Here is a 25,174-nt window from a genome sequence, read left to right as displayed (position 1 = left end):
ATCAAGAGAGGAAGGCAAGAGAGTTTCTGTGTCAAACACAAAATAGGAAAAAAGATTTTTTCCTGAAAGAAAATTCTTAGGATACACTTCAAAACTCCTGATGTTTTTTAGCAGAAAAGAAAATCTCAGTCTCACAGAAATTCCTGTCGCAGAAGGTAATTTTATTCAATTCATAAATTCTTATAACAAAGATTTTTGCTTTGCCAATTATCCAGGTATTCATTTCACAGGAGATAATGAAGTATGTGGTAAATGTTTCAGCTGATCTTATTTTAACTTTTCACCATTCATGTGACAAAATGCCATACATAAAATTTTACATCAGGTTTTTTATTGGTGTAAAAAAATGATACCTCAAAACATTATGCATGCTCATGGATGAGAGTCTAAAATCAAAACCCATAAAATATGTTATTGGAGGTTGTGTTTTTCGTAAATGGCAGCTGTGCTCTCCTCCCATAATGTCACTGCCAAAGAAAAGTGAGATAATAAAACCCATTTCTCATTGGCTTATTTTCTTCATAAATGATATAAAAAGAAGTCATACATTTATTACCTTATTGAAATGCTTTTTAAGGTTTGATATTTGCAGAGAACTACAAAATGTCCTTCCTGGCTAAGACTCACAATGGCTGACTGAAATGAATCCACAGGCTTCTCTCTCTTGGACTGTTAGATTGGATCATTTGCTTTTGATTCAAAATATAGATATTGTAATTATCTGTGGAAACTATAAAGGGGTGTAATACATTATTGCCTACATCTTGCTCCAAAGCACTTATGCAGAATAATTTAAAAAGTAGAATAAAGCCCTATAATTATAAAGAGCACAACCCTACGAGTTAAATTTATATCAAAAAAGCATTGTTTTATTAAAAAATTATTGTATAAAATAGATAGGAAAATGAGTGACAAGTGTCTATGAAATCAGCTTCAAAATAGCTAAATAAATCCTCCTTCTCTGACTCTGAATTGCCATTTTGATCTTTGCAGAATATATATATAAATTTCCCTAGCTCTGGCTCACCTAACTGCATTTTGGAGCATATTTGGTGGTTTATTTTCTATTTCTCTGCTATGACATAGAAATAGAAACTTTGCTTCAACTCCCACAGGTCCTAACTGGTTTTGTCTGATGAAATTTTATTTGGTGGGAATATGGAGATGGAGCTTCCACAGCATTTATAGGCCTTAAAATTTGTGTGCAGGTGCTCTAGAGAAAAACTCAATTTCTGCTTCATCATGGCCAAGAGTAAGAGCTCAGTGAGCTCTTTGTGGAACTCGACAGAGCTCATTGTTGAGACTGTCAAGTTCAGGGCAAAGAATCCTTCTGTTTATATAGTGTACAAACATCATCTTACATTCACCCCTGTGGTTTTCTGGAGGGACTTTTTCCTGGTAGCTCTTTGCTTTCTTGCTGTTCTCCTTTCCAGCTTTTCTGACCTGATTTTCTCACTTTTATGGTCCCATTCTTCTCATTCCTGGAGCCATTGGGGCTGCAGAAAGACTTGAGTGCTGGATGGGAACTGCATTAACAACTGTGACAGGGTTATTGCCTGGCTGTCTCTGCAAATGTCTTTTTTGATCTTTACTGAAAAACAAACTCTCTTAAATTGAGTTCAGTTCACATTTCTAGTGAGCTGAAGCAGATGCAGATTGTCCTCAGAGAGTTGTCCTGAGGGACACTTTAGATGTGCATGTGCATAAGATTAAGGATTCATTTTGCTGCTTTCAGAAATCCACCCAAAGCCATCTCAGGACTTTTACAGGTTTAAAACAGTGTCAGAGGGGTTCTATGGGTACCTCGAGAAACCTGAGAAAGCTGCTTCAGTCTAGAGGAATAAACCAAAATAAGCATCAATCACTCCCAGCACTGCATTTTTTAATGAGTTATCTATGAATTATCTCTTTTTTTTGTTTTGCTGTGGGCTGGGACACCTTCCACTAGACCAAGTTGCTCTAAGCCCCACACAGCCTTGCCTTGAAAACTTTCAGGGATGGGGCATCATTATGCAGAAAACTATTTTAGAAGCCAAATTCCTTAATTTCAGAGGCCTGGCTTTAGTATTTCAAACTTACCCACTGCATTTCCTGAGGTGTAAGAGCATCAATACTGCTTGGTGAATCACAGGATTTATATTTCTTCGCAGCCTCCAGGTCTGAGCCTTTAATTAGACAGCTGAAATGTGGCTTCCTGTGGTTTGTCCTGCTCAGCCAAACTGCTGGGCCAGTGTCTGCTTTTTAAGAAACTTAATTTCTTTTACCAAGCCTTTTAAATGTAGAATGAACTGGATTTATAAAGCTCTCATGACTTGCAGCTCTGGGTTGAATACCTTGTGTGGCGCGGTTATTTATACAGCGTTGGAACAGCCGTGGGCAAGATTGTAAGGCAGCACTCCTAGAGAGCCCTCATAAAGAAGAGATGTTCATCTCATCTGGCAATTGCTGAGAACAAAAGAAAAAATATATGAATTATATTTAATGGTGCCTGGAAATGCTGTGTGCTGACAATAGAAGCATAATCCCTCTCTCATGCCTCCCTTCCTCTGTGGCATCCTCAGCAGTGACCCCGGGGTGGAGCAGCCTGTGCAGCACAGTTGGGATAATGCTGCCAGAAACAGCCCTTGCATTTGCTTTTCCTTTCAGGAACAAGCATGCTTTGTTTATCTCAGCTGCCTACTGGGACTATTTGCAGAATGTCTTAAAACTTTCAAGAGAGACCTTCCCTACCTAAACCAACCGTAATAAAGCAACTGTTAAATTTAATTTCTGCCAAAAGAGTGACTTACCTTTAACTTTACTGCCCCAGTAAAATGGATGCTAAACAAATGTTGAATGGTCACAGATGGAATTGAGGGAAGGTTTTTTTTAATCACTTAAAAAAATGAAAGTACTCTGCATATGTGGATAAATGCATTGATTTTTTTCCCTGTTTTTACAGTTTTAGGTGTCACATTTCTAATTTCTTCAGCACCGCAGCTTTATGTTATTGTTGTAGAAGTATGTACATCCATAAAACAAGTACTGACTGAGGTTTTTAATGCAGGCTGAGGTATGAGCTGCCACAGGAAGGACATAAACCCCCACTGCCATTTACCATCTGCTGTCCCTCAGCTGTTGGGTGTCCAAGACTGCTCACCAAAGGCTTTCCCTGCTCCTGCACCAAGAGCAGATCCCACCAAGGATGAGCAGATCCTAGCAGGGATTTGGAAATTGTGCCACCAAATGGCTCTGCCTGCTCAGACATCCTCCAGAGAATCCTGCTGTCAGGGTGGGTGTGGGTGATTTTTAAAACCCCTTCCCTTGAGAAGCAAGGCTGGAATTGCAGCTCATGACTGGAGTTTGGTGTTACTGAGCTTCTTCCTGTCAGAGACAAGAGGGAATAAGTCGGTCATTTATTTGCAACAGCCCAAATGTATCAGAGGGCTGCATGGGCTGTGCAGATGTGCCAAACCAAGCAGGGAAGGTGAAAATAATTTTGGATCTGATTGATCTCAATAGTTGGTCAAGACACAGCAGTGAGACAGTAAGAAGCAAAAAGACTTAAGATTTAATCAGCCTGAAATATGAGACTTTATACCATTAAAAAGGCAATATTTAGTGATTCACTTTCAGATCTTTACTGAATTAATAACTAAACAGATCTATAACCTTTTTTTGTCTGCCAACAACAGAAAAAATCAGCAACAAATACAAGGTCTGCATGTAGGAGAAGGTAAAATTTAAAAGTGGGCCTTGGTATATAAATTCAAGGCAGTTTTGACTGATGAGGGAAGAGTATAGGCAGGCACTGGCAGGAGAAAAAAAAAATGATCCTGAAAGTATGATGGATTTGTTGAGGCACACTACAATAGAAATAGTATAAAAAATTAGTTATGAAAAGAAACATTCACAAATGTTTTCATTATCATATTTGGATAAGTTCTGCTGACAGACAGAAAATACAAGGGGAAAAAAATTACCTTCCCTGGAAGATGTGAGAGGATAAAAAAGAAGAATGAGCGTGTCCTTCAAGAATGTGCAACCTTAGCTGAAGAGAGCAAACAGGAAGTTTTTTCCTAAAATACCCTTTGTAAAAGTTGGTTGGATTCAGAACTATATTAATTAATTTCTTTTAATTTGTGTAGGAAGGAGGAGGAAAGTCAATAAGTTTCTGCATTCTCCACAGACTTAGTAATCAAAGGTCATTAGACTATATATCTTACAGTAATTAATGTGAAATGAGAGCAATTAGTGATCCTTCATTAATGAGTCTGTTATATTTGATTAATAAGTTTCTATTTTTGTCAGATGCTATTTAACATGCTTTGAGACAGACTTTTTTTTTTTTTCCGATCTACAATTTTCACAAAATTCCAGCTGGTAAAGTTTTGGAAATAGGAAAAGTTTTGTAAATAGGAATTACAGCTGATAAAGTTTTTCTTTTAAAGTGAAGTGTTCTGATTGACATTGCTGAAGCAGATATCTGCTGAATTATTTTGATTTTGAGGTTCTAGGGTTCAATATTCTAGGGTTCAAAGACAATCAGGTACCCACCTATCAACAAATCAATGTGTGTTCAAATTCTTTTCGTGCCTTTCATATTTTTACTTCTCCATCTAAAGATATACTGGGAAAGAAAAGACATTTGAAACCTCACTCAAGGGGAAGCTGAGCTTCTCTTTGTAAAGATTTATTATAATGTTTGTGAAGGACATTGAACTCCTCAGATGATAAATAAAATACAAGTGCAAATTATAATTATCACAATTCCAAGGTATTTAGTACAAACACCCAGTTAAAAGAAATGAGTCATTAACTGACTGTTTTAATCTGGATATTCAGCTGCTTTTTCCATTATTAGCAGCAAAATTGGAGTAGGATCTCTAATGTGAGATTTGACCCTTTCATCTCTGGTGATGTGAAAGGTCTTTTTCAAAAATCAGAAGAGCTATACTTGCATATTCATTAGTGATAATTATTTACCAAACAAAGAGCTAATTTTTTCCATCATCACCTTGTTCTTTGCATAGTCCAGACTGTGAAATTCTGCTGTTGGCTCTCTCTATCCCTGAGTGCAAGGCAGATGCAGACTCTGTAGAGAAAAAAAATTAAGGAAAACTCCAATTTCATTCAAGTTTTACTGACAATTAAGACACAGCCTGTATGTGAGGATTGGTGAGTTTCCCACAGTGTTTTTAATCCTGATCTCTTATGGCAAAAATGTGTGCATGAGAACTTTATTTCCACCAATTCTGTGATATACCAAGAGTGCAACCAAAGCTGTAACCCAAGAGAACATTGACTGTTCAATGAAACGCAATTCACTGTGTTTTCACTCTGCCAATTAAGCTTAAGTACATACTTAATCGTTTTCTTAACTCAGGAATCAAATAGCCTCAGTTCTTAATGGCAAACAGAAATTCCACCCTATAATTTCTGCAACAGCAGAAGTTGTGTGTTTATGAACAAAAGATCAATGATTAGGAAAAAAATCCTTGGGAAAAAACATCCCTTTTATTGATCCAAGATTAGTGTCAGCTGTTAAAATAGATAAATTTGAAATCAGTAAAGCATTAAAGATTTTAAATTGCCAAAGCAAGGCAAGATGTCCACTGTAATTCACTGATGACAGGGATGCTGCTCCAACCAAAGATATATGTACCCACAAATCCTCCAGGAAATGTTCCAGGGAAGACTTTACTTACTCTGCAGTAAGATTCACTCCAAAGAGTGAATCCTTCCTTTATTCATGTAGTGGTATTTGCTTACTTATTTTCTGATTATTGTTAGTAATGATATTTGGGATAGCACAACTTCCATTTTGGGAGTGTTTCTTGCTGGGACAATCAATTTCAGCCCACAAAATTCTAAACAGTAGATTTTGCAATAGCAAACCTTTATGACATAAGATGAGTTGTTTTACTGGAAAAAAATATTTTAAGTCTCTTTCTTTCACAATTCCCTTGGTAATACAACCACAAAATATTTAGAGTGCATCTCTGTCAGACTGAGAGGTTTTGCTGATGTTTGAGCACCCCATGAACTCAGATATTTCTTTTTCCTTCAGTTTTTCTCAGCTTCCTTAAGCAGCCCCAGCCCATGCACCCACAAATTAACAGGCAGAGTCAGGTCTACTACATGAAAATGAATTTTTGCTTGTTAAAATAAGAAAAACATTTCTACAGAACTATCCATTTGTCTGAGGATCTACCTTTTCCTTTATGCATTCATTGCAAGAAGATGTTTCACTGTTTCCTTAGTGATTTATTTCCCTGAATCTTCTCTGATTAAACACTGTAAGATTTATTTCTTCAATGTTATATTCCACATAGAATTTTAATTGTAGAACAGTGGGGAAAGAGCTGGAGCAGAATAAAAACATATTGGTGTAATTCAATTTTTATACCCATTCCAAGATTTTTTACCTGTGGGAGATAACTGTGTTTGGGAATGGTGAGGGGAATACAACTTATAAATTCTACTTGAATGATCAGTAATAAAAATAAACGATCTTATTAAAAAATTTACATTAAGCAGTGAAATGTTGAATGACTGTTTTAGCTCAACGATAGGTGCCATGAGGCATATATATAACAGAGTAGTGACAGAGCAGCAAAAAACTTATTTTAGTCAAAGAACATTTTCCATTATCTCTGGAAAATATGGTGCTTTTTGGCAGACTTTTGGATTCATCTCCTTTTAAATGGAGCTTTGAAATCAATACATGTTACCAACAGAGTCATTTCTAACTGCACAGCTGTAAAATCTGAAGAATTTAGGGGGAATTGTCATCAGGATTTGTCCATCTTGAGGTATTTACAGCACACATTTTTAGATTAAAGAAGTTTTTGTTAATACTTCAATCTAAAATTGTGATGAAAGCCTTTCATACTGGGAAAGGTTCTCTAGTGGGCAGTGTATCACCCAGGGTAAACCACTGAAGTGAGACATTTTGGAACGATGTGCAGAGGACTGGAAATCTCCAGGCTTCTTACCTTCCTTCCAGGCCACTTCAGCACACTGATTTTTTGCTGGGTGAAGCTCCCTGTAAATAACCCTCGGTATTTTTATTGCTGAAGCATTTGGAGTCCTCAGGCATGCCCGGGGTCCCTGGGCTGCTTGGTGCTGCTCAGAGCAGAGCAAAGACTGGCACCACGACAGAAACAGTGCTCTACTATCCATCAGCTGGCCAGCTCTGCCCCCACAGCAGCCCAAAGGTTAACCCCTTGGATTCTCAGCAAAAAAGAACTTGCTGGGGCAAGCTGTGGTGCTGCAGACATCAGCTGGGTGCTGCACAGAGGATGCAGCAATGCTTTCACTGCAGGAGGCTGCAAATTTTCATGCAGCTACATTTTTTAACAGGAGGGAATAACTGGGTTATACATTTTTCTTTTCTTTTCACTTAAAAAGATTCATCTCAGGATCTGCTTTTCTTTATATTTTAGCTTTTTCATCTGTTAAATGACAAAGAAAATAATTATTATTTATGTTAAGAGGTGGTTCTGAAAAATAATTTAGAAATGAGCAGTACTGCAAATGTGATTTTAATAACTCTGTTGCCATGTGGCTTTAATACAACCAGTAGACCCTGAACATTAAACATGGAGAGCTTTACTTGATTTTTACTTTATTTTTTTATTTTTTGGGGGTTTTTACCTGTTTTTTCCCCTAGCTTTCTATCAGTAGAATAAAAAAGATAATTTTAAATTTATAATTTTAAATTTATAATTTCAATGGGGTTTCTTTGCCCTATCTTTTTTCCATATTGCAATTTTCAAATTCCTCATCTGAGTTACGGACATGTTGATCAAGATCTAGTCTCCATCCCAAGCATTAACACTTGTTCCTGCACTTTAATCTTGGGTTTTTGGCATTTTATCTGTGACTTCATGGGTCTCATGTTTCCATCCATAATTTATAAGCAAATATTTCATACAGCGTTGTCAGTGGGTAATATTATAATATTGTACAACATGAATTTAAATAAAAAATAGACAAAGGCTATTATTGGCTAGTATCTTAGGAGACCTTGCATATGTCACACAGGCTGGGAGATATCTGAACATTACTTTTAGGGAAAAGATGAAAGTATTTCACAGCATGTCTGTCTGTACCTGAACATGAATGATTAATGTGCTTTTGGTCCAGCTTCAGCTGGGCTTTTGTAGATAACAGCCAAGAAACAACCTCTGATCTCATATGTCATATCTATCAATAGATCAAGGGACAGCTAGATATGTACACACACATATATATATATTAATATATATATTTGTCTTTATCATATGCCATGTCCTGCATTATAAATCAAGGCTTGGCAAAAAAAAAAAAAAGTATAGAGATGCCAGATTTGTAATGTACGTTTTTTAGTATTTATTAATTCTTATTTTCATTTTTGACTGAGAATCACTTGATATATACTGTCATTTCCCAAGCTTGTCTCTGTACTGAAAAACTGTCAATGCTACCTGAGAGGTATTATAGAAAGATTGTCAATTCCTCATTAATCTGTGTAAAGTAGGTCCTTGTTAAGGGGTTGATTTTTTAAAAAAATCTGAACATCCAAGACCTTGTTTCTGGAAAGAAGGAAGAGTAAAATCCAACAGCCAAACTTAAAATTGATATATTAAGGAATCTAAGTTGCAACATTAATCATCCTTTCTGGAAATCTGTATGGAATTCTGTATTTATTTCTCCACAGAGTAGTGTCCAAGGATACCCACATCTGTCTTCTCTTTTCCTTATCCTATAATTTCTGATAAATGAATCTCATTATCTCAACAAAATAATTCTGCTTCATTGTCATGCACTGTAGACTGCTTTTAATGCCTAGGTTGTGTCTCCAGTCCAATACCTAGAAAAAAACCTCACCTGTTTTTGAGAAGCTTTCAGAAGAATTTGAAGTCTTGTAACCAAGTCAGACTGCAAAGAATGTGTTGGTGATCGACACATCTGAAAACTCTTTATAGCTGCCCAAACCCTTGCACACAATTTTACATCCTGCCTCATGCTGGTATTGGGAAAACACTAAGTCAAAACTATTGTAAATATGTAATCTGAGTAATTTATTGTGTCAGCCTGAAACATTGCCTGACTGTCACCTCCTTCATGAAGCTGCTGCTTTTGTGGAATCTCATGTTTCTATCACTGTAATCCACCCAAACCAGTAGGAAAAGACAAGTAAATATGGAAATTATAGTGCCTGGGGGGAACCTGCCATTCTCAGTACAGTGAGAGCCAGCTCAGGCCTGAGGAATTTCATTCTGTTGCTCTGCTTCAGACAGGCACTGAGCTTGGCCACACGGCAGAAGAATTGGATTATCTGCATGTAAGAAGGTCCAGGACAGTTGTGTGGCTCATGTTGTAAAGATGAAAGAACTGCCTGCACTTTTTAGTGCTGAAAACTGAGCCCTGATCCATCTGATTGCTCCAAGGCTCCTGGGGTCTTTGGGACACTGAAAATTGAGCTGATTCCTGTTAATATCATTCATGTTCACTGTACCTGCAGTCTCAAATGGGAATTAATCACTTCTCTCATGAATGTGTGCCAGGCATTGGAATAAACCTGGTGTGAGGTGAGGCAGCTGAGAGCTTGAGGAGAGCATCCCAAACAGGGCTGTGGATGCACCCAGCCTAAACTGCTGGGAGTTTTTAATCAGAGGCACCTGAACTTAATTCTCGAGAAAATGATATTAAAATTACTCCCCATTTCCACTGAGGGGTTTAAGAACAAGACAAGGCATGAATTGCTGGTATTTTCTTCTAGGGCTTTCTGCCAGATCAGATTTGGGCTCTGCATATCTTGCAGTGTGTCTGCCTGTCTGTTTATCCATCTGTCTGTCCCTCTCTATATCCACTCTTTGGCCCCTTTCATAAAGCAACAAGGCTGACATTTCTTGGACGTCTTTGGACAAATGCAAGCAATAATTCATGAGCAATAATTCACTACTTTATTTCTCAGGTAAGAGGTTGCTCCCAGAGATGATTATATCAGACACCACAAGCAATGTGTGAAGTAAACAGACTTTTCACAAAAGAGACTAGCTCATCCTCCTTGTGAGCCTTGAATTTGAAACGTAAATCCACTGGGATTACATAATTTCATAGCTCAGAAATTAATGTGCCACATTTCATTAGGGCCTCTGGCTGCTGCACTGCAGAATGTTTTCTCCTCTTCATTCCATCTGTGACTTGCAGTTGGAAATCTGAAATGGACCAGTCTGGGATTCTGCTTCAGCTCCATCTCATCTGACAAAGTGTTTAATAAATGCCCTGAAGAAGGGATGTACAGCCTGCTCCTGAACAGCCTTTCACCAGATGCCAACAAAGCTGTATCCATCTGCCTGATTATAAGAGATTGTAATGATTTTCTTGTCATGCAGCTTCCCCTTCACCGAGCTGAACACGGCTGCTTGCATGTTGTTGAATTGTTCTTATGTCAATAGCCAAAGATGTTAAATTTCCTGGCCTTGAATACCACAAATTGCAAACACTGCATGGTGTCAGTGGATTTCCAAAATTGCATAGAATGAACGATCATTTTCATTGGCTATAGAGAGAAAGATCAGCTATTATTTTTAATATATTTAAAAAAAAATTATTGATGGTAATTTATTCAGGTTTTCATAATGCTCTCTATCATAAAATATGCACATTAAGGACCTGTAAGTGCTTTTGGTCAGTCTGTCATTTCAGAAAAGCATTTCCTGAGTTTGTGCCAACTGACTTCACTGCAGCCACACTGAAATATTCAAGTATCTTCACTGGGAACCTTTTCTAAACCTTTTCTGTGGCATTTTATCATTGATTCTGTTTTGATGTGTCAGCTTCAATATGGTGATGCTTCAGCATTTAGACACCAAGGCTCTGCATCACTCATGTCAGCATTTCTGACAATCATGGAGCTGCTCCAGGCTTGTGAAGCTTTAAGAATGTTTGCAATGTACTTCAGACTCCTCAGAACAGAACAGAAGCTATTGGTTTTAAAAAATTCCCTCTCACAAAGTTGACCTCTCTGAAAAATCCTCTGGCATTGGTTTTCATCTGGCAACAACCCACTAATGAAAGATGTACATGTGTTATCCACCTCTATTTAAAATAAAAACTCTCTCTTTTCGCTGTAATAGGAGTAATTTTATTATCTGTATAATCCATTATATGGAAACAGTTTTCCAACATAACTGTCTCTTCCAAAGTGTTACTTTCCAAGGACTATTATTAATTTTTTTTCCCTTTATATTTTATTTTCTTGCATTAATTAATTTTGGTTGAGTTCAGCAGTTGAAAAATGTAACTAATTCATCCTTACCCCATCCTTCTGGATCATTTATTTCTGTCAGACACCCAGGGATCTTTTCCAATCCATGTCTCCTTCATTGATTGGATGAAGATTCTTGTTACATTGTCATCGGGAAGGAGAATCTTGTCTGAAAAAGATATGACAAAATACAGATATTTTAGTAGTCTGGAATCAGGAAAGAAAGCATATTTGATTTTCCTGATTATGAATCAAAGCAATTGCTTCTCCCTCCCTAGCACCTGGAGGGAGCTAATAAGGGTTCTCTTCTCTTCTCTTCTCTTCTCTTCTCTTCTCTTCTCTTCTCTTCTCTTCTCTTCTCTTCTCTTCTCTTCTCTTCTCTTCTCTTCTCTTCTCTTCTCTTCTCTTCTCTTCTCTTCTCTTCTCTTCTCTTCTCTTCTCTTCTCTTCTCTTCTCTTCTCTCCATTGTTTTCTCTGTACTAACTCCTCCAGGGGGAAGATGCTATTTTTACTTGACATACCCTTTAAAAATATTCCCTAAGGACTCAGCTAAAATTGGCTGGTAGTTTAGACAGCTATTTCCTGTTGTGATATTTAACCTTCTTACTTGCCTAACCTGGTGGGAAAACTGTTATTTTCAGCTTATTGGACAAGATTTTGGGTTGGTCTTTTTTTGCCCTTTTTAATTCTTTCTTTTTTCTTTTCTTTTTTTTTTTTTTTTCCTATAGAGCCATGCTGCAGTCTTCATAAAAAAATGACAGACATAAATCCTTCCCAGTTCAGCCAAATTTCATTCTAGGGCTTTTATTTAGCTTTCAGTAACTTTGTTTACAAAAAGTGGTCTGCCCTTAAAAATTTCCCAGTTATTTTAAAGCATATTCTGAGAAAAATGTTGAAATGGTTCTCCATTTTCAAGAAGTGTCTAAATTTGAATTGTGCAATTGCAATTCTGCTTTTAAAAAGGGTGTTATTTTTGCACTGAAAGTGAATAATATAATTGAAAATGAGAAATTATGGAATAAGACTGGACATGATCTGTTACAGGAAGGACAGGCAAGCCATTTATCAATTTGAATTGCTTTAAATGTACCTGCTTTGCAATGCTAACCTACTAAATCTTTTGTTCCTCTTCAAAGCTCTCACCTTGAGACTTCACACCTGTTAGTGGCTGCTGGACAGCAGCACTTTGAACTTCTGATTTCATGGTAAACTGAACTCCCTGCACCAGAAATTTAATTTTTATTTTATTTTATTTTATTTTATTTTATTTTATTTTATTTTATTTTATTTTATTTTATTTTATTTTTTAAAATCCAGAATAGGCTGAAGAATGTGCCTGAACTGGTGTTTGTAGATTTAGTGATTTGCTTTATGTTTGACCAAACTCCCAGTATAAAATAAATATGTTTCATTTTGCAGGCCCTAAGATAAGTGCTAAAGGTGATGAGTGTATATTGGTTATTTTTTGGAGAAGTGAATGCAATGTTTTATTTGTGTGCAGGCATTCAAAAGTTTGTTTATTTATGAGTCTTGTCCCAGAATTTTAAAAAATACCTCCCTTTAGAAATACACTGTACTTCCACTCTATACCTATTTTTCGCCGTGCTGTCTCACAGTTCAGGTGGCGAGGTCACCTTTTAAAGCACAGATGCAACTCTTCTATCATTAATTCCCCTCTCTTTCCCCAAAACATGGCCCTTTCCATCGAGGGCAGAACTTGCTGAAAGTTGGGTGAGTTGACTCAAAGCTTGAAGATTTGCCCAAGATCAGAGCCCTGAGCAGGGACTGACTCTGCTCACACTGGGTCAGACAAGCAGGGACAGAGGGCACAGGAGTGAAATTCTGCTGAGTGCAACACGAGTATGACAAAGCATTTCTGTCCAGAACAAGGCTTCTGACTGTGTGTGAGTCTGTGGATGGGTTTGTAAAGTCTGACTTTTCTCACAAAAATAAAGAAAAAATCTCCACTTCCTGTGGGTTGTTAGAACTTATTAAAAAAACATTTAAAATCTATGGAAAAAATCCCAATTTCATTGTGTTCTATTTCTTGAGATAATGCAATGTAATAGCCCTAGAAATGCAGGTCTCATTTTGATATATCCTTCTTAAAAATGTGCCCATCATCCTAAGTAGCAATATTTGCATTAAATGATGCATAGTTAAGACTGTTATGTTCAACAGGATATCATGAGACCAGAAGGTAAAATACAGTAAAATAACATTGGTTCTTTTAACAAATCAATTTAAGCAGAACTTGTAGAAACATAAACTGCCAACATCATATTTTTTTCAATGTACTTCCATTAGCAACCAAAATATAGATATATTTGACATGGAACAATACAATTTCTGTGGGAAAAACTTATCCCATCATAAAAGCATAATGATATCAGCATTATTATTACAAGTCCTGTTTTCAGTCATTACTATGAGGCATTGGAGATGGATGGTGAATAAAGTGTAGTCTACAATCTAGAGACTGGGACTAAAAAGCTAATAAAAAAAAAGAGTGAAAATGAAAAAGTAATTTTCTTTGGGTAGCAATTATTTTTTTATGGAAAAAAATAATCTCTTGACAAAAATGTTTTCACCTGAGCAAGAAAAAGGACATGAATGCCCATAGTCTGGCCCTGCCTGTTGAATTCTTTGGACTTGATTTCAGGTTAGATAAAGTCAGAAAAGAAAGAAATCAATATTCACAACGTTAACTACTTTCTCCTTCATACTTAGACTCCAGTCCCTCTTCCATCCACAATGGATGGACACCACATCTTTATTCCCATGAGAAGGAGTCTTGATTGTCCTGTGGTAGGCAGCTGAGCTTTTATTTCTAAGCAGAGAAATGAAGACTGTCTTGGAGTTACTGGAACCTGCTGAAAGCAGGATATCAGAAATGGCCCAGCACTGCCAGCAGTGCTCAGAAATGCAGACAGGCTTCTTGGAATTGCAGCAGTAAATGGAACACTCCAATTTCTATTGTCAAAGTTTGCTAGTCTTTACTTGCGCTGAGCAGAACCACTTTCTGTGAACAGTGATGCTGAATTTAAACAGGAACTTCTGCAGAATAATATGACAGGAAAAGTGACAAGAAATTTAATAGAGAATTGTGACTGCCATATAGTAAAGCACAGTGCATTAGACCTGGAAATATCTGTACAGTGCCCAAGATGTGTACAGGCATCCTAAGGAAGTGCTTACACTGGTAATTAAAAACTACACCACATACAGCTCCAAACTGGGTAAGAAAAGCTGGTTTTGTGAGGTTTTTACGGTTTGAGGGAATAGAGACAAAACCAAAGAGAGCTTCTTTAGCTGTTGGAGAGTCTGGCAGATATCAGGGAGCCTGTATGAGGGATGGCTCCTGGGAGTCCTCTCAGCCAGAGAAGGAATTGCTGTTAGCTCTTAGATCTGCAATATTTAACTTGTATTTCTTCCTGGAGAACAAAAGAGTCAGGCAGACTCCTGTGGAAGAATCTTTAATGCAGAAAGGAAACGGGCTGATTTTCAAACCCCAGCTTAATTTGTGGAGGTGGAAGTCAAAACAAAGAGAGAAACCTTAGCCTGTACTCCAGACTTCTAAGCTAAGCAGATTTGACCTACCACTGCTAGGGTAGGTCATAAATAAAGCCACCCATGAGATTAGCCTCTGAGACTTTTTTGTGACCTTACCTGATCTTTTCCTGAAAAGCAGCAAATCCTCCACTCCTGAACAAGTTTCTTTTCCATAGCAGAACAGATGGAAATATCATCTCTAGCTGTACTGTGTAAGGAAGGGTTTTATCTATTTCCAGTAATAAGATAATGCTTCAATGTCTTTTCTCTTCAAGCCTAATTGTTAAGAAAAAATATTTAGACATTTTTAGTAATTGACAAGTTCATTATTTGAATTCTCATGGCAAAGGCAATTTTCCTAAACTGTTTTGCTCCTACATTTGTACGAGCAAAAGCAAGCTGGGCAATAGTGAAGATTTTCCTAAACGTCCTTCAAAACTACTTCAGAAACTGAGAACAGAACAAAGGGAAAATAAATATGGGGAAAGTGGCCTGATGAGAAATAGAAAGTTTGCCATTAGCTTGGAATTTCATTTCACTGTTAATGAAATATCTCAAGATATTGAGCTGGCCCAGATGCCATGGTTTTAAGGTAGCCCAAAAGATTTGGTGTGCAGTTCTTCTGTACAGCCAAAGCACTTTGTTCTACACCTCTGCAGTTTCTCTAAGTGTGTATTCCAGCCAGAAATTCTGGGGAGCTATCAAGACAGCAGTGAGGTGAAGGAGCAGAGTCCTTCTGGCTATTGAGATTCAGAAGAAGTAAAAGCATCCATTAGCTCACAGGGATTAAAAATATAGATGCATATAGATCCTTATAATTGCAGGAATGAGAGCAAGAACAAAATATGTATGGGTCCCGAGGGCTGTAATTTAAAAAAATTAATATCTTCTTGGAAAGGTATCTTGGAAAGCTGCTTTGGCCCTCTTAAGGGCTGTGCTGTGCTTAATGCTAAATAACACTGGAATGACCTGCAGGAGGTAAAATCAATTTTCTGGCTTCCTTTTGCCACTGTCCTCTCTCCTTCAGAGTCAAACACCTTTACCTTGCAGAGGAAGGAGAGGGTTTCAGAGTTTGCTCTCTGTGTGAGCCTCACTGCAACTCAGCACAGAGCTCTGATTCCCAGTCCTGCAGAAGAGCAGGAAACTGCATCCAAGGAGCTGATTTTAGGACTTCTCCTTGCTTCCAGTGACCATGAAATTCTGTATTTCCCATCTCTCAGTCCTTTTAAATGCTCTCCTCCCCCTCACTCCGTGGGTCTGTGCATCCCCCAAGAACTGGCTGTCACTAAGGTGTGGAACCTTTATTTCTAAATGTACAGGGAAATTGGTGAAAGCAATATGCAGAGCCCTGACAAATGAACAAAACAGCCAGCATGACATGCAGAAACAGAACTTTTCCTTTGTGGATTTTTTAAATTATCTTTTTAACAGGCCTGGCTGGCAGGAGTGGTGGGCATGAGCAATTCAGATGAGGATTTGTGTTCTAAGATAGAGTATCTTTAACATTCATCAGTCTCCTGACTGCACTGAGGATTTTTCCTTATGCATAGAAAAGGCAACGTCATTTATCCTTGGCTGAGAACCACTGATACATTTTAACAATGGAATTAGTTATTCACTGCATTACAATGACTAGCTTTCTGTAATTTGACATTAATATGCTTCTACCTGAACAGTGCAAAATGTGAATTAAATTGCCACAGGGAAAAATGATGAACCTATTCTTTGATTTAATCTAAAAGCAGACAGTTATGGTCTCTTTCCTCATAATAATGTTCACCCCTCTCTTCCCAAAAATTTTACTTTAAATCGTCTAAGTTTTCTTTTAAATGCATGAAAAAGGGCAGTATGCAATGTGACCTTCCTTCTACCACTTTTTAATTTATAAAATATAAATATTTTAATAACCAATATAGTTATACATTATATGTAATTATGTATTTAAATAATTCTTTATATAGAATTATTAAGATTGGAAAAGTCCTCCAAGATCATTGAGTCTAACAATTAATCTAACACTACCAAAACCATGTCTATAAGGACCACAGCTTCTGTTTCTTCAACACTTCCAGGGATGGTTAATTCCACCACTTCTCTCCAGCAACATGTTAAATTTATAATAATGATAAAACATAATTTCATAATTTGGAATAAAAAGTGCAAACAATATTTCCAACTGTTTTTTAATCAAGTCTTTCCCCCCTGTCCCTACTCCCACAAAGGGAGGATTAAGACAACATTAAGGATTCAGCTGAGGCTCACCAAAAAAAACCCCCAAAACCCAACAATAGGGAGATCATGCTGAAAAGTGATTTTTAAACATTTTCCCTAGTCCAGAGCATATCTCTGGCACATGTCTAATGCTGTACCTCTACAGAGGAGTGCTTCCAAGAATACACATCCTTCTGCCACGGGCTGACACAGCACAGATAAACTTTGCTCCCTCTCCCAGCTGATCTCTGTCCCTGTGGAAGGCAACAGTCAAAAGCATTTAAAAGGGAAAACATTCTTATATCTGTGGCTCCACCAGCTGTCTGCCTCTTCTCTGAAACCAAGGAAGGAGAATATTTCATGGCAAACTGTAAAATGCAAGTGTCCAAAATACATAAATATGTTCTTTGAATAAGGCAACATATATTGATGATGTTTTATGCATAATGTTTTTCCTCTCTCTCAAACTGTTATTTGTTAGACATTTGTAAAGATCCAAGGCATTAGACTCCTTTTATGTGATATTTTTATGTGCATTGCTAAGTGGTCTGGCTGGAAAACAAGATTATGTGATCTGTGTTGCATTTTTGGTGCTATACTTACAGACATAAATTCAGCTTATTTGTGATAACAGCAAAGGTTTTTAGTAACACATCTGGAAATATAAAATATCCAAGCTTTCCCTATCAGCTGGTATCAAACCATTCCCCTCCCATATCTGATAGGGCTCCTGTGCTCATTGATGACTGGATTACAGGTGGTCTTCATAAACATTAGTGCTCTCTCTATAAATTATTTCTTCTTGCTCCAAATTCTGCTTAACAGGACATATATTGTGTTCACCTCTTTCTCCTAGTTTTCCATCCTGCAATGAGGAAAACATTTTACTGGTGATGGACAAAATCACACATGAATAAATCCACCTATACATTTTTTTATTACTATTCCTTGCTTTTTATCTACCTCTTTTGGAATGCAGCACAGAGTGGGCATGGTAAATAAATCCCTTTTATCAGTGAGCATTTCCCCATATTAAATCTCTCATTCATTCTGGAATCTACAGGCAGCTTAAAATATGCCTCATGTCTGTGCTGTCAGAGCCTGGAGACACATTGCAAGGCTGGGAAGAGATTGACTCTCTGATAGCAATCTGTCTGTGATAATAGCATGGAAGGAGTGTCAGTCATGCTCCCCACATCTGCTGCAGCTAGGGAAGAAGACAGCCTCATCATTTTTATGAGTATATTGGGCAGAGCCCCAGCTGATAAGCAAAAGTGATGATGTTGCTCTCTTTCCTCAATATATATTCATAATATATTATTCTAAATATCCTGTTCTCTGAAACCATTGCAGACAATTCTGTGTTTGTTAATATTTTCTCAGACGAGCATGAAGAGGCCTCACTTTCCATTTCAGCTGAACCAAACCACACCACACTCTGCTTCATCTCCACTGTGGCCCTCTCTATACCTTGGCATATTTCCTTACCTAGAATTTCAATGCCCTTCCAAAACCAACTGTTTCTCTGACTTTCTCTCCAGATGTGTTATTAGCCATTCAACCAAATAAGGGAGAAAAAGGCATGAACCTCTCTGTTTTGATCACTTGCTCTAAATCACTTTTAAACCTTCCTGTAGCAGATTGCATGAACTACACAATTATTTTTATCTGTATCTATTAATTGAATTTTAAAAATCTGCCAGGAAATGCCTAACCACAGAAAATCAACAGGTTTCCACTGATTTAAACAGAGGTTTGATCACATATTGCATGTGAAGGGTGATTATCATAGCAGTGGTCCCTCACACAAATCCTTAGCAATTATCTTGAACATGAATTTTTCAACTTCATTTTCATTGCTAATGGAATATGGCAAGCTGTACCTTCTGTGAGGTCCCCAACCTCCTGCCCTTGGTTCTCCTCAAAATCAGGGTTGAATACATTCTCTATTCTGGGTTGCTCAGTTCAAGGGCTTCTCCACAATCCCAGGCTAATATGTGGAGGTCAGTTCAGATAAAATTCACTAATTTCTGTGCCAACAGTAAAAACAATCATTGTAACATTGCTGACTTACTGCATATCTGCTGAAAGCACCTGTAAGATTGAACCTTTTGAGTCCATGCATTAACATAATTATCAAATACTCATAACATTGATAAATACAACTAATATTTTCAAATACTCTTCAAAGTTTTGACTGTAGTTTGACCTTGCAGAATTTTCTTCAGAAGTCAATATACAATTAAGATTGTATGAAGCTGATAGAGGTAACAGTTGTAAATATACCCAGAGAGCATTTTACAATTCCCTGATGAAATCAATCTGCTTAGGCCAATTTACATTGTCCTTGGTTGGCAGTTTATTTGAAAAAGGTTTTATTACTCTTCTACCAAAAAAACCCAATACACAACAACAAAAACCAAACAAACAAACTAACCCCAAAAGCAAAAAAACCCAAACAACCCAAGCAAACAAAACCAAAACCCCAAAAAATACCCACAAAAACAAACACACAAAAAGAACAAAACAAAACAAAACCCCTATAGATATTTAAATTAAAAGGACAAAAAAGACTGTACAGATGAGATTTCTAGAAACTATGTCTGTTCACAAAAATGTTGGTGAAAGCGAAGACAGTGAATTTAGAATAAGTATCTACAACAAATTTTGTTTTGATGTGGTAATGCAATGAAAGGAAAAACACATGATTAGATTTTCAGAGATTAGGAGGTGAAGAAAGATTTAAATCGAATACTAATTTAGTTTGGAAAGCCTTGAGGAAGATGTGCCCTTCATGTAAAAATTCTTTTTTTGAATTAGCAAGGTGTTTCATCTGCCAGATGAGCATAATTGAAGTAAAGAGTTTAGGCAGGCAGAGGAGGAGCAAGCCTTGTTTTGATCCTCAGCACAGCACAAGCAGGCACAGCTGGAGGCTGCTGGGGAGGTCAGGGCTTGTGAGGAAACATGGAATGCTTTTAATCTGGCAAGTGGCCAGGGGGAAAGAAACTGCTTGGAGCTGAGCCTGCTTGTAAAAGTCGGTGGTAAAATTCAGAGCCTGTACCCTCAGAGTTTAGGGAGAGGAAAAAGCTGCAGAAAGGGAAGAGTCTGGTGTGCAGACACGATGCTCCAATGCAGCCTTTTGTCAGGGAAAAGGGCCTTGGAGAAGAGTTCCCACTTGAACTCATTGAAACCATCACTTTTATCTTGCAATATTAGAAATCCTTTTAATGCATATTCATGCATCCATGGCTTCAACAGCACACAAAATTGTGATACTTAGAAAAATAATTTTATCAAACTGTGACATAACAAAATTTGACATGGCATTATTTGCTGCTACTTGTCAAACCCCAGATGGACATTTTGGCCCAAAGACCTGGAAGGTGGCTCCCTTCAGTCAGCCCCACAGCGGGCCATGTGAGACCTTGGCTATGTGAGCTGACATCCTGACAGCTCATTCACAAAGAAGCCGCCAAAGTTTCACTTCAAAGTTTCAATCTATGATTACTTGCAAATGAAACTTCATTGGTTTTATTCCTTTTCATTCAAACTGCGATGAGTGAGGTGAAGACCAGTTTCTGTGAACTGAGTGATGAAAAGAAATGAGCACCCAAGGGAGTCAGCTGGCCAAAATTTTCATTACACCTGGCATGACTAGATTATTTTGTCAATGAGTGCATTCAAATGTTGCAGCTAAACCACATGCTTAAAATGTTGGGGGTTTTTTTTGCATATTTATAATAGCATATTTATAATTTATATAGCTCTTTGTGACTTACTTAGGAAACAGATTTGACCTTGACAAATAACAAGTAGCTAAGCCTCTATGAGGTGTCATAAGGTACAGACACCACAAACGAAAGTCCTGAAAAAATTGAAAAATGTGTTTCTTGTTTGGTGAAAGATATATTTTTCAGAAACATATTTAGGATTATTATTAAATAACCCCTTGATAATCATAAAAATGTCCCCCACAAAACAACATTCAATTTATTGTAATTTTGATCATATTGATCACTAAATAATCTACAATAATTTAAATATACAAAAAAGTACAATAATTTAATCCCTACAGATTATCAGACAAAGCACCACATGGAAGGTAAACATTCACCTTGTACTTCCCATAAAACACAAAATACCTTATTTCATCTTCCAATGTCTTGTAATTCACCTGGAAAACCACTGTTCTCTGCTGTTTCTCAGAAGCATTACTCCCACTGATTGCTACATCTAAATTAGCCCTGGAGTGAAGAAATGGCTGCAGATATGAAGCACTTTCCATGCCAATAAAAAATACAAAATTTTAATTTACACCTTTGTCCAGGAGTTAAATGAGTTTATGGGATAATTAATGACCTGTTTTATTTTGCAGTTCTCTACTGCAATATGAGTGCAATGGCACTGAAGTGGCCGGGTGGAGGGGAAGGAAGAATGAAGCTGACATTAAGATCCCTTCATCTTGCTCTATCTAAATAACCCACAGTAAAAAGCAAGCTCCTAAACAGGGTTCCCTGAATTAATATTCCAGAGTTATCTTCCATTAGCAGTTTATGGAATGAAGTCCCTAATTTAAAAGCAGCAAAGAAGCCAGTTGAGATCTTCTGTTTCAGTAAGCAAACACATTTGGACTCAGTTACCTTAAAGTCTTTTCCAACCTAAATTATTCCATGGCTCTGTGATTAATTAATTTATATGGATTTAGCTGGAATTATACAATCACAGAGTGATTTGGGTCGCAAGGCACCTTAAAGATCATAAAGTTCCAGCCTCCTTCAGCCTTCTCTGTATCCCAGGTGACCAAGTTTTCTGGTTTGCTTCTGGACAGGGCCTACACTTCCCCTGTTCTTCCCTTAATCACTGGCATACCTATAGAAGTTCTTCTTTTTCCCTTGACATCTCTGGCCATATCCAATTTTCTAAGAGCTGTAACTTTCTTAACCTTATCCATGGATCCTTTGACAAATTCTCTGTATTCTTCCTGGGCTACTGGGCCTGGCATCTGCCCTCTGAAGATCTCTCTTTTTAATATGGAAAACCTCAAGGTTTTTATCCCTGCTGTCACTATGTGAAGTTTTCCCTTAGTAAAAATACATCAAACAAAAGCTGGTAGGCAAGATATAAAATTCACCTTCTTAATATAAAGAAATGTTTTCAAGCCTATCAACAGCCATGATTTTTCTTTCCAATGATTCATGTCTGCACCAGACAATATTTTTTGGCTACTGTAGAAGTTTAAAAGATGTGAAAATTATTCTGCTTATTGATTTCCCTTCATACTTAGCAGATAAATCAATAGGATGTGAAGATGAGGCTCCATTAAAATGATTTCTGGTGACATCATTTTTGCCTGAAAGTTTCCACAATAATGACCCTTGAGTTTGTCAGCAAGAGGACATTCAAACAAAGGAACAAATAAAATCACATGCCTCTCATGAGTTTAGGCTGTAATTTCTTCTCTCAGTGTAATTTTATGTCTTAGTTTATTTTTCTGCTATGATGTAAGTACTTTTTTTTTTTTTTTTTTTTTTTTTTTTTTGTGGTAAAAACAGAAAGCAGAAGAAAGGCAAAAAACCCCCTTAATTTTACAAATAACCCTAACTGATCTCACTTCTTAAACCTGTCACTGCTAACAATCCAATACAATAAAGCCCATGACAGAAAAGCCTCCCAACAGAGCTGTGGATACACAGTTGTACAGAGATGCCAAAGATGCACCATCCCTTGTAAAACTGCTGAGCAAGATGGAAATAGCAAAAAAATTGCATTGTTTCCTAGAAGATGCTTAACTGGAAATTTCTCTCAAAAATGTCTGGTCACCAGGCTGCACAAAATCCACAATCTGTGGTTTTGTGGTTAACACCCTTTGCTTTTGTCCCAGTTTCCAGAATAAAAACCTCCTCAGGGATGAGGATCACTTACCTGCAGAGGAAGAGGAGGGTCCACACACAATCCCTTACATCCTGTGTGTGAAATGAGGTGCCAGGCAGGCAGTGCAAGGGTACAGGAGGAGACCAGGTGACTACACCTCCTCAAGCCACAAAACTAACTGGTAGAAATTTTGCCTTTTACCAGAAGAGAGGCAGGTGGGATTGAGGCGTAGATCATGTTATCATAGAGTAAAAAGATGGGGTTTTTTGTGGAATTAAAGAGGGAATCCTGTGGCGAAAGAGTGAGTGAGTAAATAGCTTGGAGGAGAACTAGGAGAAAATTGAATCATCAGGGAAAGGCAATATTTCAAGAAAAGGAGAATGGTGGCAGTATTGAAGGCAGCTGTCAGGTCACAGAGATGAAGACAGAGTACAGGTTCTGGGACTTGGCTAAGAATAGGCCATTAAAAATTTTGGCATGAGTGCTTTGAATTGATCGAGTGCAGAGGATACAAGGCAGAACTAACAGGTCTGAGCATGGAGCTGAGGGGATTGAAAACAGCATGGTAAATAAGAATAAAGATAAATGAGAATGGGAAGGTAAATTGGTCTCTACAGAAGCAAATGGGATAAAGTGTGAGATTGTTTGTTTTTAGTAGAAAATACCAGAGCAGGATTGTATGATGAAGACTGGAAAAATACAACAGTGGTAAATGAGAAACTTGAGGCAGCAGTAACATGACAGTGAAGGAAAGAATGGTCAGCAGATGTGATGAAATGCAATATAGTGCAGAGGTTGGATGGTGGTTTTCAATCACAGTCAAAAGGGAAGAAGGAAAAAAAGAAAAATAGTCTAAAAAAAGAGAATAAGGTCACGTTACAGTTTGATAATTTTATCTTCACATCAGCTGTTAAGAATGTGAGAAGGCAGCAGACAGGATGCAGAAGAATGATGGAGATTTAACAATGCCTTTAGGTGAAAACATGATAAAAAACATGTATGAGAGGTAAAAACAAAAATCAGCTATGAATAAAAGTCAGCTATGAGAGGAATGGGAGCAATCTAGAATTTATGGTGCTGGCAGACTGCAGATATCAGAAAGCCCAAGTAACCCAAGGGTCTGATTGACCAAAGAGTGAAAATAAAATGCTCTGGGAGAGTTGGACATGGTAGAGATAAATTGATTAAATTCTCTGTGCAAGAAGAGAAAAACAGCATGAAAATCTAGAGTCGGTGGAGAGAATGTCCACTAGAAGGCTTGGGGGAAACTCTCCTCCAAGTGCTTCCAGAATGTCCATGGCCATAGTTCCTGTATAAATCACAAAGAATTTTGGGATCAGTGGTTTGGACAAGCTCAAAGCTCACAGCAGGCCCCCAGTGATCATGTTCAGATGTCTGAATAGCTTCTTTTTGTGACAATCATCTCCTCATATGTGAGTTTTACCCTGACAGAAATGATGCAGCTACTCTGGCTACTCTGATCGTTTTCCTTCTTCTAGAGGGAGAAATCATCATCAGACACTTGGTACAGCACTGAGAAAAGGTAGGAACAAGTGTAAACAATCTCAAAACACCTGGGTCATCTCATGACTAGAACTTTATTTGGCCTCTCAATTACAAGGCACAAAAGTGCACTTTCTGTCAGTTATGAAGTACTACTTTAAATGGCAATTTGTTCTAATTTTCCAACCACACAATTCAAATCGAGTATTCAAGAAAATTATAATTAAAATCACTGCATGTAGATTTGTGATGAGCAAAATTTAAAAAAAATGAATGCAGAGATACATGCAAATAAAAGATTGCAAAGTATCTGGTTCTGCTTTTATTCCATATTAAGTACCTTACAGAGAAAGTTTTAATAGGCAAATTCATGAGAAAGTGTTATCCCAATAAGGTTGGACCATCTCCTTCAGGGAGAAATATATTACAAAACCAATCAGTGGAATAGTTTTTAATATAATATTGAGCCCACACGGTTTTCCCTGGAAGAAAAGCAATATTGCTCTGAAAGATGGGGACCACCACCTCCCAACAGGCACTCTGCCAAGTGCCCTCCCACAACACAGTCCTGCACTTGGACTGCAGAGTGCAGAACCTCCTGGACAGGAAGATTTTACCAGCTGGATACAAGAGCAGACATTCCTGCACTGCCCATCCCTGTGGGATACAGTGTGGGGCTTCTGGAACCTCTGCCCTGTCAGTGCACAAGAAAATCAGATCCAAATGCTAACGAGAAGGTGTTATTAATATAACCACCTTTCTCTGTGGGCATCCTCCTCAGGCACAGCACTCTGCCAT

General features: G+C 37.6%; 1 long non-coding RNA gene across 1 annotated transcript; it reads right to left on the bottom strand.

Annotated features, from left to right (window-relative positions):
* Positions 1-408: 408 nt before the first annotated feature.
* Positions 409-15,052, bottom strand: LOC135309467 (uncharacterized). Its single transcript, XR_010369731.1, has 4 exons — positions 14,909-15,052; positions 11,291-11,408; positions 4,997-5,074; positions 409-2,445 (listed from the first exon to the last, which is right to left on the bottom strand). It is a non-coding gene; the product is annotated as an uncharacterized LOC135309467 (long non-coding RNA).
* Between the last annotated feature and the right edge of the window lie 10,122 nt (positions 15,053-25,174).

Source organism: Passer domesticus, chromosome 10 (genome assembly GCF_036417665.1).
Source record: "Passer domesticus isolate bPasDom1 chromosome 10, bPasDom1.hap1, whole genome shotgun sequence".
NCBI lineage: Eukaryota > Metazoa > Chordata > Aves > Passeriformes > Passeridae > Passer > Passer domesticus.
This window is presented reverse-complemented; position numbering and strand designations above follow the sequence as displayed.